This window comes from Parasteatoda tepidariorum, chromosome 2, assembly GCF_043381705.1.
Source record: "Parasteatoda tepidariorum isolate YZ-2023 chromosome 2, CAS_Ptep_4.0, whole genome shotgun sequence".
Taxonomy (NCBI): Eukaryota; Metazoa; Arthropoda; class Arachnida; order Araneae; family Theridiidae; genus Parasteatoda; species Parasteatoda tepidariorum.
In genome coordinates, this window is record NC_092205.1 from 58,200,458 (window position 1) to 58,213,428 (window position 12,971).

At 31.9% G+C, this 12,971-nt stretch overlaps 1 protein-coding gene across 1 annotated transcript in view; it reads right to left on the reverse strand.

The window, feature by feature from the left end:
- LOC107437277 (solute carrier family 35 member G1-like) overlaps nt 1–9,077 on the reverse strand; it is an 11,940-nt gene extending 2,863 nt beyond the window's left edge. Inside the window, exon 1 of the mRNA XM_016049209.3 lies at nt 8,819–9,077. The gene's annotated coding sequence lies outside the window, so the exon portion shown is untranslated. The remainder of the gene's footprint in view (nt 1–8,818) is intronic.
- Nucleotides 9,078–12,971: the final 3,894 nt, after the last annotated feature.

Sequence of the window (12,971 nt, forward strand, 5' to 3'; positions counted from 1 at the left end):
ATATATATATATTAGATATTGAAATATATACATATATAAAATAAGCAAACTTAACATTTAATAGAAATAAAAGGAATTAACAGTAGTATGATTGGTAAGAACTGCCTTCTCGCAGTGGTTGCCAAATCGGAAGTGTAGAGAAATTTGATTGTTCTATCGAAGAGAGTTAATTATAAATTCGGGACTTCCCCATCTGGACTCCCTGGCACCGTTCAATGATGAAGAGAATAATGAAATATTTCTCAGTATTACATGATGAAGAATGTTGTAATCTGCCGAGATATTACACCATGTGGCTGAAACTGCAGCTCCTACAGCTCGGCGATCCTGACAACAAAATGTCCTCATTTTCCATTGGAACAGCTTCTAGACACAGTTACCTGAAAAAAAAAGGGGGGAGGAAACGAGAAAGCAAAGTATAAAAAATAAAAAACAATTTTTTAATTTACTGACCACGGTTTCATGTGGTCAGCTGAAGATGAAGTGTTGTTCGGTCCATCGTGATTCCCAACTTTCAATACTTCGTATCTATCATTCTTCTTCACTTTCGTGAATTGGTATGGATCGAAGAACTTTGGTTTTAATTTGACACCAGATCCGAACTGAGTTCTCTGGATTGCAACTAAGTCTCCTACTCGATATTCATTGGCTTTCTTCTTTCTTTTATTATACTGCCTGCGGTTCTCTTCTTGGATCTTCAAGATATTCTTTTTGGCATCTTCTCGAATATTCTCTCTATCTTGGATAAAGGATTCTATGTGTTCGTTCTGAAACATTTGCAGAATTTATAAGCCCTCTTTTGTTTTATTTTCACTCCTGTTAGAAGTTGGAAGGGTGTCCTCTGAGTGCTCCGAGGAGCTGTAGAATTAATGGTACGCTGTACTGCTGGAACAAATTTGTACCACTTAGTAGGATCTTTTATTGAAAGTTTTGCCAGTATAGGTATGAGGATCTAATGCATTATTTCCACTTGCCCATTACCACGAGGAATGCCTGTTGTTATTTTTAGATGTTCGAAACCTTATTTTTGGCAATAAGTCTCAAAATCTGATGAAGTAACCGCAGTACCTCTGTCAATAATTATTCGTGAAGGATTTCCAAAAATTATCTGTTGAGTTTTTAACTTATCTATTGCCTCTAGACTCGACGTAGATTTGGTTGAGTAGAACCAAACAAACTTGGTAAGGTTAATTAGGTACCCGATCCCCCCAGATATGGGTATGCGGGAAAAATTTTAAACTTGTCGCCGTGACAGTCTCCCGCACAGCCGGAAGTGGACAGAGAGTATCTGGCACACGCACTGGCCGAGGGGCCCGGCGAAGCCCCTCCGTGGCATTTATTTAAAAACAAGAAAAAAACCTAGTACTATTTTGGCAACAGCCCGGAGGTAATCGGGCAAAAAAAAACAAAAGTAACAAATTCACCTCTAGAATTAAACGTTTTACATGTATAATAGTTGTGATTATTCCGACTATTAACTAATAGGTGAAGTTAAACATCTAGATTGATGTCTACAATGAAATATATGATAAATTCAGGAAGAAAAAAAAAAGAGGAAAAAAAATTAAAGTTTATAAATTGGCCAACGGACCCTTATAAATATTTGAAATTTAATAAAATTAACGATATCTACTATGTAAGGCCTAGAATTTACCATGTGAGAGCTGTCAAAATATAATGGAATTTGTACAAGCTTCATGAAAAATATTTTTGATCAAACCTCATGACCGAAAACTGGTGGTTTAAAAACTTGAAGTTTAAAATACAGGAAAAATGGTAAAAAGATTATAAGGGACAATTGATAAATGAAGTTAAAGGCTAAAATTATACAATTGATCAAAAGGGTCTAAAAATTCAACATAAAAATTTGTAAAGAATCGAGTGTACTCTCAAAGTCGATATAATAAGACATAAAAAATTTTAGAAGATTAAAAATGAATATCGCACTTAAAGTAAAAACATCGAAATCACTAAAATGATTAAGAGAAGTACAGTTAAAATAACACAAAAGACTGACATAAAATAGTCAACATATAAAAAACAAATAAACATAAATAAGAAAAAGTTGTTAAAATTCATTGACTAAAAGACACGAGGTCAATAAAATAATAGTACAATGAAGGAACGTTAAAAATTTGTACAAAAAAAACATTAAAGCTTATAATAGGCAAGATAAAATCGAAACAATTAAAAATGCAAATAGAGTAAAAAGTGGTCTAAAACCGTATAAATACACCTTAAAAACTTGGGTCGTGGTCCATAATATAAAAATTACAAGCTGGTCCGGAAATGGAGATATTAATTAGTTGTTAAAAACTAGTGCCAGCAGATCCTCTAGATCGGTTTTGATGATGGTTTTGATTATTTCTCTACATCTATTGTTTGCAAAAATTTGTTGGTCATTTTAATCATTGAATAAATTTTGTCGGAGTGCTTGGAAATGATTGCAGAAATATGGTAGATGTTCAAGTGTATGTTTTTCGTTACAGTATTTACATTTATCGTCTTTGTTAAAAAATCTCTTTTGATAAGTACCAAACACTCCGTGCCCCGTCAAATATTGATTTAAATAAAAGTTTACTTGTAGTCTGGTAGTTGACGGAGTTTTAATGAATTTGTAGGTCTGCCGACCTTTACTCGATTCTCTCCATTTCCTTTCCCAGCTCGCCATGATAAGTTTTCTTATGTCTGTTTTAGTCATCTTAGGGGTCCTCAGACACCGGAGATCTTTAATGTCTGAGCCGATTGCGCTCTTTATGGCTCTATCTGCCTCCTCATTGCCCTGGATACCAACATGTGCTTTGAACCAATTTAATTCAATGCCCTCTCTCCATTTTCTTTTTGTTTGTTCGATGAGTCTGGAGGAAGGTTCTGGGTCTGCCAGGGCCTGGAGGGAAGAAAGCGAGTCTGAAAAAAATGGTAGCTTGCGTAATATTGTTTGTTATAGTCCAATCTAGTGCCGCCTCAATCACCATCAGCTCAGCAGTAAAAATATTGGTATTGTCCATGGAGACTTGATCTACTGCTATTCCGTCAATCTTAATGATGACTGCGTATGCTGTCCTGAAGGAACTTTTATTGTCTCTCTCCATTCTAGAGCCATCTGTAAAGATCTCCAAACCCTGATCTATTGGGCTGTTATATCCCCAAGTCAAGGCCCGATACGTAGAGGGGTGGACTAAGTCGGGGACATCAAATCTGGTGAAATCAAAATCTGGTGGTAAAACATCATAGACATCTTTGAGTCCCCAATCCCATTTTATGCGTTTAATTGTAACCTCCTCTATGATTTTAAATTGTATCCGGATGATTCCTGTCAGTATCTGGAGAGCTTCAGTACTTGTTGTTGAGTAAGTTTTAGTGATCGTCAGAAGTGGAATTCTTTGAAGTGAATATAATTTCTCGCTTATTTTGACATTATTTTTATACCAGACACTGGCAGCATAAAAAATTAATCTCTCACTTGCTTGGAGATAAATCCTTTTGAGAATACGTGGTCTGAGGGCCCCATATTGCCCTGGCGACGCGCCTGATTCCCAAATTGAATCTTGTTAATTTTTCTTTAACATCGTTCAAGTGGGTGATCCAGATCAAGCCTGAATCAAGAGTGACACCCAGATATTTGAAAAGTTTAACGTTTTTAATATTATTCGTTTCATCTTCCTTAAATTTGATGCAGGGTAGTCTAGTAAGTTTCTTGTTGCTTTTTGGAAAAGTGATTTGTTGGGTTTTTCCCCTGCTGAATTTCAATTTATTTGTTTCCGCCCAGGCCAAAAGTTGGGTTAAAATATGTGTCACCAGAGCATCAAATCTATATAAAACTGGATCACTCACCAGAATTTAAATATCATCAGCAAAAGCGATGACAGTAAAATCATCAAGTATAAAATCATTAAAATTATTAAAATCAGTATTATTAAAATGCGTAAAAATGGAATTAATTAAAATTAACCATAAAATTGGTCCCAGGTAAGAGCCCTGAGGCACACCCAAGTTTATGTTTTTATCAATAATTTTAGACCCCTCTCTGTTAGTATAGATCGCGGAACGAGAGTTGAGAAAGTTAAATATGCAGCCGGTAATATTATCTGGTAAATTCAAAGTATTAATGGTGTTTTTCAAAATTTCCCAGTCTGCGTTGTTAAAAGCATTTTCAATATCCACAGCCACACCCAGAGTATGTTTTTTTTCCTTCTTTTTTTTCGATACATGGTATACTAGTTTCCTAATTGCCTCATCTGCACCCCTCCCGGCTCTGAAACCAAATTGGTTTGGATGTAACAAGTTTCTGGACTCTAGGTGATAAACTACTCTTTTGGTTAACAATTTGCCCAATATCTTTCCCCAGACCGAAAGAAGTGAGATAGGCCGATAAGAACTCGAAACGTGAGGGTTTTTATTCGGTTTTTGAATGAGAGTGACTCTGGCTATTTTCCAAGGTCTTGGAAAATATCTTAAATTTAAACATATGTTAAACAGCTTCAATAACCAATTTTCATTAACGTAAAAGATGTCTTTAAATATTTCGTTAGGTATGCCATCAGGACCTGGTGACTTTTCTGGTTTAAGTTTGTTAATAACGAGTCTCAGTTCATCAGCACTGAAATCTGGATCAGAAAGGCCAGTGTTGTTTTGTAACACATTTTCACTTGGCACCTCAGGGAAGTGGTGGTGCATAATTTCCTCAATAGTGTTGTTATAACTATCTGTTTGTTGTCCGTTATTTACTATTGGAAAGTTTACTGATTGATGACCCAAAGAGCCCTTCGCAATTTTGTATGGAGCTCCGAAAGCTTTCCCAGAAGGAAGATTATTGATATATTGTTGAAGGTCGACCGCTTTTGCCTGTCGAATAGCTTTTTTATACCTAGCATAAGTTAATTTAAATTTGGCCCTATATTTCATTTTAGTATCCGGGTTGTTCTCCCTCTGAAACTTCCTTCTAAGGGTCCTGGTTAATTTCCTCATACTTCCCAAACCAGGAGCAATGCTTATGATAATTATAATTTGTTTTTCGGACCATGACCTTACCACATGCCATTTTATTATCATAATTAATTTTAGTGATGAAATTGTCAATATTTTTTCAGTACTGTCTAGATCCTCAACACTGTTTTGTTCAACAATCTCGGCAATCTTAATTTTAAGGCTAAGCCAGTCAATTCGTTTGTACCTTATGTTATTTTGTGAATTCATATAACTATACTTCTTAAGCTTAATAGTTGTCATAATAAAGTCATGATCCGAACATGAGACCCCGTCATGGACTCTATAATCACCAATTTGTTCAAAATTTGCAGCAATGATATCTATCCAACTCTGTCCGAGGAGAGAGTTGTAAGTGGGAGGGGAATCGGGATTGTTAACAACATTTAAGTTATGCCTTTGTAATAAGTCCATGACGGCTTCTCCTCTGGCATCACTCCTGGGTCCTCAAGCCATTTATTTGGCATTTAGATCTCCGCATAGCACTATTTTTTTGTTCCCAGAGGCCACCAAGATTGATTCAAGATTTGTTAAAAAATTTAGAATACAATCACTTGGTGAGCAGTAAGCTGAAATAAATGTATAAGTGTCACTATTTAACTTGAAACCGATAACACAAATATCTCTAGTTGCACATACCAAGAAAATGCCCTGTACATCTGGGGGAACCACAATAGCTGCTCTAGGTCTGTCTCTATCATGTATGACGCTGAATCTGTTGGGAAAGCCAGTGATGATGTTGTCCTTATTAAAGTAAGGTTCATTTAAATTCGCTAGTTTAAGATTCTGCTCTATGAAATGTTCACAAAATTGAATATTTGCGATTCGACTATGATGCAAGTTAATGTGTCCCAAGTTAGTGTCATTTAGTGTGTTACAGTTCATAGTCTGTCCTTTTCATCTGTATTTTCAGTGCTCTGAGGTACTGTGTGCATTCCTTGTCAAGCGGTCGGTGCTCGACGTCCAATGCGTGTTTAAACTTTTCATTTGCATCATGACAGTGTTTGCAGAAATTTTCCTCTTCACACTCATTCTCCCTGTGTTCTGCCGAAGAACATCCCCTACATATTTTCGGGTTCTTGCAATCTCTCGCAACGTGACCAATTCCCGCACATCTATAGCACTGTCTAATTCCGAAAGTTTCTTCAAACTTATATCTCTTCTTGCCAATATTAATTTTTTCCTTATATTTAAGCAATCTGAAAGTATTAGGTTCAACCTCTATGATTCTATGTGATTTACCTTTCCTAGCCTTAAGTTTAGCCATTACCTTTATTTCTCCGTTTTCCATCTCCTAATTTTGCTTGGTTAAGTGATCCTGTACCTCCTCTGTAGTAAGCTCCTCGTCAACTCCAAGTAAGTTGATTCTCGGCCATTTCAATTTAGGTGGCTCACAGGCACTCTCTATTTCTTTCTTCATTGCGTCCAGACCCTCTGCAGTATCTGTTTCTATAATTACTCCTCCTTCTCTGATGTTTGATACTCTCTTAATTCCCACTCTAATGTTTCCTGGATTTAAACATGACAGTAGGGCTGCTTTAGTAGTGGCCGAGTCTCCTCCACCATTCAATGGTCTGATAACTGCAACATGTTCCCTTGGGACTTGAGATTGGCCCGAGTGACCTCTTGTTAACACTTCGGCATATGATTTCCTGTTTCTATAATTACTTCGAGATTGGTCTTCTATTATCGGATCAAGTACTGTTTGGTTTACATTACATACGTCATCTACTCTTGATCTTAATAAGGCTATTTTGGTGTCCTGCGATGCTATTAAACACATCAATTCGTTCAATGCTCCAATAAAAGTCTCTTTATCACTTTTTGTTAGATCCCGGTATATCACTGCATAAATGAAAGCTTTATGTATACGTTCCTATAAGACTAACACACGAATGATTACTTAACTTGACTTAAATTGGATCAAATAATGATAAATCTGAAATACTCGATACTTTCAGTTAGTTAATTTTTCAATTACTGAACAAAACTTTAAAGGTGCTATTTTGGTTCTCTCATTTTTCCATCTTTCCAGCCGTGTCTCTATAGTTAAGGTCTACTATACTGTTTATTGATAATAAATCAGTTATGGACTATAACTTAATAATGCACTCCGCCCTATTTCCGGCTGCCGATATGTTAACAAGATAGATACGCCATATATACGATTTCGACCAGATGACAGTTTTACGTAAACTGATCTTATAGAGCATAACCACTTTACTATATCCGGACACCTTTTTTAAAAACCTAGTTGAAGCCGTTCGAAAATTAAGAAAGCAGATACGGCCGTAATTGAACATGTTGCATACTAACTTTATTACAGAGCTTATAAAAATATGCATTGGTAATGACATAAATCTGCATTGGTACATAATATTTGAATAAGTTTCACCATATGAAATTTTTTGAGGGAATCTTGGTGGGATTAAGGAGAATGAATATTGACATTTATTAATTGAAATAAGAATTTCATTATACCAAGAAAGATATTTTGATAACAAATCAATGCATTTGATAACCATCATTTAATTTGATTTATTTAATAAATATTTTGATTTTTTTTTGTTTTATCTGTAACAAAAAATTTTAATGGCAACTTTAAATGTGCTTTAAATGGTCACTTTAAATGCTAAATGGGTTTTTCCAACTTTAAATGGTCATAACAATAGCTTAAAAAAAAATTCAAAATAAAAAGTAATATTTTTAAAAACCACGTTTTAGTAGTGGAGAATAATAATTAAGANAAAAATTTGGTAGTAAAATTTCTGTATGAATGTTTGAAAACTGCTTTATCTTAATTAATATTCTTAGAAGAGAGATCCTTCTCAGGAATTCTATTACAGCGATATTTTTGTTTTTTAAAAAAGTAAAAAAGTGAGTTTTCTCATGTTCTTATAGGAGTTTTGATATCAGTTTTTCATCTTTTTGAAGACGCCATAGAAATAAGCAATTTATGCTATGTCTATTTAACTCAGTATGTCTTTTTAATTCAAATATTTATATATGTCAGCATTTTCAAACGCATATCAAATTTTGCTCACTTTTTTTAAACGCGCAACAAAAATGGCTCTCACTGATTTTTTTTTTTTAAATAAAATAAATAAAATAGCAATTTTTTATAATTATTCAGTTTGTTAATATTAACATGTTTTACCAATATTAAAACCTATATTTAGGTTAACATCTTTTTTAATTATTCCACTTCATTTTTAATTACTTAATTATTAAAAAAATGATCATTTTTTCTTGAAATTGTGCATGTGTTATCTAGTGTATTTTAAGAAAAATATTTTTTGAATTTGAAAAAATAATTAAGTGCGCGGATTGTTTTCAAAATGGAATTGCTTTGAAAAATAATGTGCACCAAAATAATTTTAAAAGTCTTATTTTCTTATTATTCTAAATTAACTTTTTTATCATTATGGCTCAGTGGTTGCGACACCGTGCTACCATCGTGAAGATCTCGGGTTCTATCCCAGGTCGCAGTTTGAACTCCACGCGATCGGTCAATATTGCTAACCACACTGCCACCATCATGCCGATGGTCACAAAATATTTGAAACCCCAACCTTTCTCCTAATAAGTTGTTGCATTATTTTTTACTTTTTAAGACTTTTATTTTGTTCTTCCCTTTTTTCCTAAGTTGAATCATATAAACAGAATTATTATTTAGACATAGAAGCGTTTAAGAAATAAATTATAAATTGCCATCTGGGTGAAAGGTTTCTTCAAAAAATTGCTCTACGAAATTGAAACTTTGCTTAAACTTTTTCGTTGAATAAAATTATAAATTATAATCACACAGTACTATAATTTGAATTTGACTCACCTTCAAACGTTTTCAACTTAAATAAGTTCTAAAACATTACAGGCTTAAAAAAATCTGAATCTGAAAAATGAACATTCATTTTAGAATGAAATGAAGCAAAATATAACATCATAACACTTTATAATGCGAGGAAAAGCAAATTACACCATAGCTACGTCATAATTTTATAACACATGCAACGCTGGAATCTTCAAATTCACTCGTAAAATTTCTTAGTGTCTTTCTAACGGTAAACTTGGTGTTATTGTTATTCCACTTGATTCGAATCTAGTTTAATTTTAAAATTGCGACACATGAAAATATGACTTGCATTTTTATGTTTTGAAGGTTTTATTTATCATGATTAAAATTACTTGTTTGAAAATGATTGATATTGCTAATTTCTTGATATTATGGGAAGTATACATTTTTTAAGACTTATTTCTGTCACTGTCATCATTAAAGCGTGTTCAAGGAAATAACTGCTGACATCTATTGATAAATGAATTTGCAAAAAAAACTAACTAAAATGAACTATAATGAATTAACTAAAATGAACTAAAATGAATGTGCAACTTTTAACTAAAATGAATTTAACTAAAACGAATTTGCAAAAAAAAAAAAAAAATGCATTATTTTATCGTATTAATTTTTGAAAATACAAATAATAAATTACTTGAAATAATATAGTAAGAGCTTTAACCTTCATAAATAATATTACTGGGGCCTCTCTTGTAATCTTAATCTAAAAACTGCCAAAGAGCTAGTTTATTGAAACTATTATATTTTTGAAAATGAAAATAATAATAGACCTGATATAGTATTAATCGAGTTAAAATTTTTATATCAGAGTCATAACTTTTTATATTACTCTCAAAGTTGCCAAAGAGAACCATACATGTTTCATAGTATTCTATAGGTATGTGTTAATTCTATTAGGTATATGCTTAATGCAACTAGCATATTTTGTAAAAGGTTCAGTAAAAAACTTTTGTAAAAGGTTGTTGGTTCAGTAAAAAACAAAATCTCTAATAGTATTGATACGTGTAATTTTAGTATGACATTATCTAACAGGTAAATTGTAATGCTAAATAGTTTAATCCCTCTTAAACTTGATTTCACGATACAGTATAACTTGAACGTAAACATTGGTCAATGTAACACATTATTATGGTTATGTTTAGCTTGAACTATCATGGTTCTAAGCGTTGTATCATTTCAGAAGTTCAATAATATAGTACAACTTGGCACCACACTAAAGTTGTAGTAAATTTGAGCAACATTTTAGTTTAACACTTGACGAAATCTCTACTAATGTAGATACATGTAAATTTAATGTAATGTTTACATTCGCCTCTGGCAAGTCTCGTGAATGAGCGCTTATTTTTGATTGCTTGAACTGTGTTGACATTTGCTTCCATCTGCTTGTTTTTCAAGCAAAAGAAGTTTTTTAATCAAATAATAGCCTTTACCTATAATATTCAAATCAACTCGAGTATGGGCGAAATTAACTTTTACAAACTAAGCTTGAAACTTGAAGTGACGAAAAAGTCGCTTTTGTTCAAAAACTTAACTCAAGTGTATTTTTTTTTTAAATTTCAATTTGTTTTAAAGTATTGCATTAAGTACTTTTCTTTGCGAATTTTTTGAAGCAGTTTCACTTTGCTTGCTTTTGTTTCGCTTTGTTTAAGGAGCTTGATATAATAGGGAAAGTTAAAATTCAATTACTAGTTTGAGAATTAAAAAGAAACATAATGGTAAAAAAATAGTTAAAAAAACATATTGGTCGATCTATAGATGAAATGCAACTTGACAATTGAAATTTAACGAGCTTAAAGGGCCATTTTTAAACTTCATTTAATTATTTTTTTCGAAATTCGTTGTAGTTTCAAGTTTTTTTTTTTTTTTTTTTGCTAATTGTTTTGCATTGAATAATGATTGTTAATCCAGTTGTTAAAAAATTCCTCTCTCTATCTTGAAATTTTCATTTTAACCTCTCGAATTTGACTTAGTGTGAAAAGTAATAAAAAACGATTGAATAAGAAAAATAAAAGAAAGATATTAGATTTTGCCAGACATAAAGTTTTTTTCAAAAATAAATCGAAATTTTGCAAAAACACTAAAGTTCTAGCAAGATGAATCATTTCCAATTTAAACTGTCATGCAATATAAGGTTATCGTTAAAGATTGTTAACATGCTTCGCTGAATAAGGGAAAAGAAGTTATCACTAGTCTGTGCTAGTTTCAGCGTTGAAGAACATGCTATTTCACTGCTGCCATTTCGATATAAGGGTTAGTTAATTTGGTTTTTATTATTGCAATTTTAAGCTTTAGTCATATCAGTTTCTTACATTTCAATTTCTATTTTGTTTCTGATTTTGGTGATTCTATTGTTTACACTAAATTGTTGGGTATCAGTGAACTTATAACATTATGCATGCAGTTTTTCAAATATGCAAATGGACAAAAAACGTTTTTTCCCATTAAAAAATTTTAATTGATTTTTTTCTGTAATTTTTGACCAATTCTGCAATTTAAAAAAAATCTTTATTCTTGTATTTAAAAAAATATTAATTGAAGGGTTTAAAAGTAAAATTATTTCTCAACTACTTCGACTTTTTGTGCAGCACTTTCTATATTCCCGATTTTAAATAATTTTTCAAGTAAAATTTAAATTTTTAAATCCGTGTAATAATTCATTTCGTTACAATTATTGACAAAATGTTTTTATCTACAATTGCAATTAAGTTATATTTTATAAATACAATCTTTTCTTTAAAAAACATATCTTTTATGGGGAAAAAGGTAAATGAGAGACCACTACGTGGGTTGTGAGCTGGGCGCAGAGTTGGCCGTCGATTACAGTAATCGATTACAACTGTAATTGATTACATATAATTACAGCTATGTAATTAATTACTTGTAATCACGATTACAAGTAATCAAAATTTTTGATTACATCAGAGTAGAGCGAAAATGTAATCGATTACATTTTTCAATCACAGTAATCAATTANTGTAATCATGATTCCAAGTAATTGCGATTGCAAGTAATCACAACAAAAACGATTACGGGTAATTATGATTACAAGTAATCGAAATATATGATTACATGTAATCATGATTCCAAGTAATTGCGATTGCAAGTAATCACAACAAAAACGATTACGGGTAATTATAATTACAAGTAATCAAAATATATGATTACATGTAATCATGATTACATGTAATTTGATTACATGTAATTGTGATTGCACGCAATCAAACTATGCGATTACAAGTTATTACGATTGTATACTATATGCAAATTCATTATGTAAGTATGTATGAGTCTACATATTTTTATGTACATGGAATGTACGCACGCATGAATGTACAATTTGTGATTCCTATATATACAATGTATGCACAAACATTGTTTGTGCGTACAATATACATAATTATATTGTAATATACTTAATGCAATGCGTAAATGCTTAGTACATATGATTTTTGTATTTATGATACATGTACGCATGTATGTTAGTTTGAGCGAAAATGCAATGTTTTGTATCTTTGTATACAAAGACAATATATGTATGAGCGTATATGAAAATAATGTTTATACGTTTGCATGATTTTATGTACTTAAGTACTTACGTTGTATCAATTTACAATAATTACACGTATATACAATGTACGTATGTATATAGGATTTTACGTATTTACGTATAATATGTGAGAACGTTGTTTAAAGGTACAATGTATGCATATAGTTGCGAAAATAAAATGCATACATGTATGAATGCACATTTATATGTACATCGATATATGTACACGCAAAGTATGTACTTAAGTACAACGTACATATGTACTTACGTGCAACGTACGTATATACTTATGTACAACGTACGTATGTACTTGTATAAGTACATGCTTTGTTAATACTTATGCACATCTAATGTATGGATGTACAAAAAAATAGTTATATGCACAATGTACGTATGTACATACAACGTGTACATGTACATAATTACAATTAATGTATAAATACATGCGTAGATTTAAATATATGTAATTACAATATACACATACATTGAGCATGCATTAAAAAAATTTATATAAGTAAAGTTATTAAAGTTTGTTATAAAATTTATTCTAAGGCATATAATACTCGACCTCATATTTTTTAGAAA